Source organism: Canis lupus, chromosome 26 (assembly GCF_011100685.1).
Source record: "Canis lupus familiaris isolate Mischka breed German Shepherd chromosome 26, alternate assembly UU_Cfam_GSD_1.0, whole genome shotgun sequence".
Taxonomy (NCBI): Eukaryota; Metazoa; Chordata; class Mammalia; order Carnivora; family Canidae; genus Canis; species Canis lupus.
Window position 1 is genome coordinate 21,344,437 of NC_049247.1, and position 6,584 is coordinate 21,351,020.

General features: G+C 55.2%; 1 long non-coding RNA gene across 1 annotated transcript; it reads right to left on the reverse strand.

The window, feature by feature from the left end:
* Nucleotides 1-209: 209 nt before the first annotated feature.
* Nucleotides 210-6,113, reverse strand: LOC111092671. Its single transcript, XR_005379015.1, has 2 exons — nucleotides 5,633-6,113; nucleotides 210-760 (listed from the first exon to the last, which is right to left on the reverse strand). It is a non-coding gene; the product is annotated as an uncharacterized LOC111092671 (long non-coding RNA).
* Between the last annotated feature and the right edge of the window lie 471 nt (nucleotides 6,114-6,584).

Here is a 6,584-nt window from a genome sequence, read left to right on the forward strand (position 1 = left end):
TCAAGGCTCGGATAAGTCCTGCTGCCAAGAAACCTACTTAGGTTTCCTTAGCCTGGCCTTTCTGAAATCGTGTGAGCACAAAATCCTTACAATCATCGCCACAGTGGGGGTCTCCCGGGAGAGCTAGTGGGACATACTGGTCGTGGTAACTAAGAGAAGCTAAAATTTTCTCTGACCTTGGAGAAAATGAAAACATTTTGGAGGGCGGGTGAAATAAGCAAGTGATGGAGAAATATTTATTCTTTAAATATTTAAAGGGGCTGTTTCATGCAGCAAAAGGAAGACACAGAACTTGATGGTGGCTGCCTTCAAATCCCTGGCGGTCTCCCAAGGTGCACGGAGAGATCTCCTCTCTACGTCCAGAGAGCAGAGTTAGGACCAATCAGTGGAGGTTAGCGTAGGAAAGGATTTGGTGCTTTTCACTGCAGACTGAGTGGCCTCTTAGGGAATGAGTTCCCCATCACCACAAGTATACAAGTGTCCTCTGGGAGACTAGTGGATGAGGACTGCCGAAGAACAGATTTTCCTCAACAACCGTGTAGTTTCCAGGGCAAAGAAACGCAACCCAGGCCAGACCAGGCTCAGTTCCCCTCCTCTCTCAAGACCGGGCAGAAAGAAACCAGGCATGTCACATCCATCTGACATTAGGAAAATTCTTATAAATAAAATAGTTCCTATAAAAGCTGTATGAGCTCTCTCCAGTCCATCTCATCTCGACGGTAATAAAACCAAGCCCGTAACTCCAGCGTCGTCTTGCCATCTACAAGAGGAAACGCTTATTTTAAGAAGTATAAAAAGAAAAGTAATTTACAGTCTATTAACATTTTAAAAAGTGTGTTAGCAAGAAGGGGGAATACATTACTGGCTCGACGAGGGGATCTAGAGAGATGAGGAAAGTGGAGTCATATAAATTTCCCCTGGTCTCCGTTTTAACCTGGAGACGCATAGACTCATCCTGAATCTTCTAGCAGCCCCTCTTCCCCGGAGAAGATGGTCTGATGGCGAAGGGCGGGCCAGGAGGGTGTAGGTAGGTGGGTGTCATGGGTGGGATGCGGCAGGGGTCCGGAAGGCACATCTGGGTTCCCGGTCGCTCTGGAGGCTGCCGGGCTTCTGGGACCTGGGGCAAGTTGTCCGCTCAGGGGGCTTGAATACATCCCCGGGTCCTCTTGTTTCTTAGCCGATGTAAACGTCTCAGCTCTCAGGCAGGACTTGGGAGGGCGACTGGAGGGGCGATCGGTGACCCTCTCAGGTGCCTGGTGCACGGTAGATACCCCCCACGCCTGGCCCCTCTGCCCAGTGTCTGGGTCCTCCGTGTGCGTCCCCAGGACTGAGCGAGGCCCTGGGCTGGGAGCTGAGCGAGGTGGGAATGGATTTCTAACCACAAATCGAGGGAAATACATGGAAACAATTATAGAAGGATGGACTCGGAGGAAAAACAAACCATTCCTTCTGAGGAGCGTAGCCACGCAGGACTAGCCGGAGGGAGGAACCGGGGCCTTGGGGGAGATGCCAGGCAGCAGACAGGGGCACCCCACGACATGGGCAAGCTCCACGTGGCTGTCACTTGGGGGCTGGGGCTGAGCCCTGACTCAGACCCTCCCTCGCCGCAACGTCACACGTGAGCCCCTTCTTTCAGTGCATCACACACACCCCACAGACATGGGCCAGTACACTCTCACACGTGCTTTACACACACAAGCAGAACACACAATCGCCCACACGTATGCGCACACACACCTCCACGTTCCGCGCACACGGGCCAACGCAATCACACATGCACACATATGCTCATTCACTCACCTTGTACAACACACGCTGTCACAGTCGCACACACACATGCACAGACAAGGCCTAATGTGTCCACATGCCCACACATGCCCATTCCTTATGCCCAGGTGCCAATGTAATCCTGCGTGTGCAAACATGCCACACCTCCCACGTCTCATGTGCATCTCCACATGTGCATGTGCATACTTGATGTATACGCCCACACAAGCACACTTAGGCTGTGTGCATTCACACACATGCATGCACAGTGCCCACACCCTAACACACGTTGCACACCCACAGCCCCACACGCCCATGACCGGTAACCCTCCCCACTCCGGGGGCCGACACCACACGGTGCAAGTGTCGACACATGCGTGTTCTCCCATGAAAGTGTCCGTGGATTGCAAGTGGGTGTGGGGCTGCTGGACAGACGGCCTCTCACGTCTCCGCTGCCTCCCCGCTCCCTGGCCTCTGTTTGTGCAGCTGTTCCCCCCACTCCCAAGTGTGGGGAGGGGTCAGGAAGAGCAACATCACGGAGAGGGCAGGCCACTGCCGGCCCTAATCAAGAATTTCACACCCCCCGACGGGCCCAGGCTCCTCTGCAAAGCCCCCTCATCCAGCTGGGGGGAAGCCCAAAGCTGCCTTTGTTCACAGGCTGCTGGGGACTGCAGGCTCCCCCTCCCACTCCCAGCATAGGGCCCGCCTCCAAGCTTGCCCACTGCCCCAGCCCTGCTACCCGCAGCTGGGTGCCCCCCGCCCCCCAGGGCCCCGCAGCCACCAAATGGGCCTTAGCTGGCACTCCTCGCCGGTTGCCCTGTCCCAGGCCTTCACAGCTCAGGGAGGAGCTGCGGACCGCCCCCCCCGCTCTCCCCCCCCAGCTTGTGGGCTGAGCAAGGGCAGTGGTTTTAAGATTTGCATCTGGAGAGGCCCGTTGTCAGAACTCCGTGCCAGCCCTGCCTCCCACAGTTCTCCTTGCGCAACATCCTCAAAAATACCCCCCTAATCCCACCTCTGGTCAAGCTGTTTTACCCACCACCCATCTCAAATGCCTTTCCTCTCTCTTCTGAGCGGATGGCTATTCCCCATCACCTTTCAAGACCAATGCAGACCAAGACCAATGCTGCCGCCTCCTCCGGGAAGCCCTCCCTGACTCCCTCTCTCCCTCCCTGTGTGTGTGTGTGGGGGGGGGGTGAAGTAGGCAGCTCCCTCTGTGCCCTTCACTCCTTGCTCCCCACTGCTGCCTGCGCATGCTAGACGCTGTCAAATTCTTGCTGACTTATTTGTGTCCTGGACCATGAGATGCCAAGGGCAGGAGCTGGGCTTCCTTCGCCGTAGCCACCCTCACACTGGGGCACAAAGCCTGACACACGGTAGATGTTTGTGGAAGGAAGGCGGGGTTACCCGGCAGACAGGTACGAGGAGGTTGTGCATTGCTGCCGTGTATCCAATGAGTGAATTAGATCCCTGATCTTAATTTAAGAGTTAAATAATACCACACATATATTACAAAAGTTAGGTACATTTCCCCTTCCCTCCTGTCATTACCTAGAAAGCTGCCAACTTCTAGATTGTAATTATGTACATGAATAATGAAATTAGCATATCTATCAGCTCACTCCCTGCTCATTACATACCAGGAAGAGCCATGTGTTCCGATTCCAAATCACCCACCTCTGGAGGCTGGCTGGGCTCCGGGCTCTGGCACGGCCTCTCGGGGGGGCTGCATGCACACCCCCCTGTACATCCGCAGCCTGGGGCTTCTGGGAGCCCCCTGGACACCCCCCTGGTTGGGGACTTCACGGCTGGTCAGCCTTTAACTGCATCCGATGGGTGGGTGGGAAGCACTCCCAGCAAGGGGGCTGGTGCTGCCGGATGGTGGCTGGAGGCAGAGGACCTGAGTCCCAGGTCAACTCCACACCACTGCGGACCTGTGCACAGGCCTCCCCAGGGCCGCTTCTCCCACCTGGGACACCCGCCGAGCGGGGATGGCAATGCCTGTCTGCTCTGTCGAGGACTGTGGGTAAACAGGGCCCACTCAGAAAAGCAGTGTCTGGATGCAGACTTGGTTTGGTTCAAGTTCCGGCTTCATCACTCAACTGCTACGTGACTTCTCTCTGACCCTCAGTTTTTCCTTCTGTAGAATAGGGATAATAGGGGCACCCAGGTGGCTCAGCAGTTGAGCGTCTGCCTTCAGCTCAGGGCATGATCCCAGGATTCAGGATCCAGTCCCATGTCGGGCTCCCTGCATGGAGCCTGCTTCTCCCTCTGCCTATGTCTCTGCCTCTCTCTCTCTCTCTCTGTGTCTCTCATGAATAAATAAATAAAATATTAAAAAAAAAGAACAGGAATAATAGGGCCAGTGTAAGGATGCAATGACATTCCTTTGGGGCCGGCACATAATAAGTGCTCAGTGAACAAAAGTTATTGTGGTTGCCATTGTCAAGACTGGTGTTCAGCCCAGGCCCGAGGCGAGCTCTCTTATGGACTATATATTTGTGTCCCCCCCCAATTCACAGGATGATCTCCCCTTCCAGTGTGATGGTATTAGGAGGTTAGGCCTTTGGGGTTACTGTCCTTGTAAGAGTCAGGAGAGAGCTTGCCTCCTCTCAGCTCTCCACCACGGGGGCAGGGGGAGATAGAAGACATTGGTGGTGTGTGACCCAGGGGACGGTTCTCACCAGGGCCTGACCATGTAGGCACCCTCACCCTCAGACGTCCCACCTCCAGAACAGTGAGAAATGCTTTCGTGTCTATAAGCCACGGAGTCCGTGCTGTCGTTATAGCGGCCCAGGCTGGTGAAGACACTCTCCCCATACAACTTCTCATCACAGACTGGAACCAGAAAGGAAACCAAGAACTCCTCACTCAGGTCCGCTTGGCCTCTCTACCGGGCACCGCCACCTCCTGGACCTCCCCGGAATTCTGTTGGAATCACAAGTTCTGGACTCTCTCTACCCGATGTTGCCCAAACTGCCCACCGTGTGGAACCGAGACCATGGCCAGGAGGATGGGTGAGGACTGGCCCCGTCCTGGGTGGCATCCACTTGCTCACGCATACTCACTCCCTAGACCGTTTCCCCGGGGCTCACGATGGGCAGTGTGGGAGGCAATGGGGAGCCAGCAGGGCCTTGAGAGCTGGGGAGGGCTAGTTCACAGTCTGGCTCTGCAAATTATAAATGTCAGGTTGCTCTGGGGACCTTTGTCCAAATGCCTCTGACCCCACAGAGAAGGACTCAGGGCCCCGGCTGGTGGCACCCTGGCACCCCGGCTTTGTCTGCCTAGTACTGCGGGGCCGGCTGGCTTCTCCCCAAGCCCATCAGAGCCCTGAATTGGCTGGGCACCTTTGCCAGCATGACTGTTCCCTCTGGGGGGCACTGAGATGGTCAAGCCCTCTTCCTGGTGCTCACCATCTAGAGCTTTGCCACCATGAACTGAGCTTTTCCATCCAGGGACTCTGAGCTGAGCCACACTGTTGCTCATTTCACAGATTGCACATGGGAAGGGTAATCCCAGGATCGTGGCAAGAGTGCCTGGAAACTTCTAGCTGAGACCCACGAGGCTGGGCATCATCAAAAGGAGAGGCTATACAGGACTCCTACTTTTACCACCTCCTCCCTCCACCCACCTCTCCGTGACGCCTGCAGGACACATGCCATGTAGGTATGTGCATGTTGGGAATAACACAGTCATAATCCCAGGAGCCAACAGACTGAACACCTACGGCCACGCCCCGTGCATTTTCCATATGTTCCCTCATTTCAGCCTTGCAGCGCGCTTGGCGCAGTGCCCGGCACACAGAAAGAGCTCGCTAAATGTGCGTACACGAAGGAGTTAATTAAACAACCAAAACAAAAGCAAATACCTTGACTTCAGCCCCGTGCTGGGAGTCAGACAGAGCGATCGCATCCTTGCTCTGCCCCTTAGTAACGGTGTGGCCTTGGCCAAGGGGCGTCCTTTCTCCGACGCTCGAGTGTTCCCATCTGTAAAGTGGGCACGACGCTATCAGTTGAGGAGCCCATGGACCTCTGTGTACGAAGTGTTGGCACCGCGCCTGGCTCAGCCCGGAGCACAGACAGAAGGTTTTCGCTCTTGCTTTTGTTGTTCCCGATGCTGTTGTTTCCAGCTGTCCACTCAGCTAGCAGTCATGGGTTAGGAAATTAGAGACCAGAGGTCACACATGCGTGGTCTGGAGGCCTCATCCGACTCCCAGATGTGTTTTGTTTGGCTAACATCATGCTTCGTGCATTTTTTTTTAATTGAATTAGTTGCCAACATCTAACGATTGGGAGATTTCACAGAGTTTTGGTCTCTCTTTGGAACTTCAGAAGTTTAGGCCACATCAGAATGACGTTCACCCAGAGCCAAGGTCAGCTGGAGCCGAGAAGCATCCACCTCTTGAGTTGAGGCAGTGTGTCCCCAGGCTGCCCAGTCCCCACCCATCCCTATCGCCTCCCTCCAGGGGGGCCGGTTGTACTCACTGGGGTGGTTGGCCTGCTGCCCCTGGGCGGATTTTACATTTGAAAGCCCCTGCTCTAGATTTTCCCCCTGTGAGATCCACCGAGAAGGGTCCAAGTCCTAGTGAACCAAGCAGAGTTCAACCAGAAGAAAAGCACACACATCACAGTGGCATCGTGGGCTCTTCTCCCAACCTTGCAGCCACGGCCTAGAATGGAGCTCCCACAGCACCCCAAAAGCACCGTCACCCCCTGGATGCTGAAAGCCACTCTTCTACCCATGCTCACTTGAGGTACCCACAGACAGCCCCCCAAGAAGGAGGAGAGCAAGCAGGGAGACTGGCTCCCCTCTGACCACCT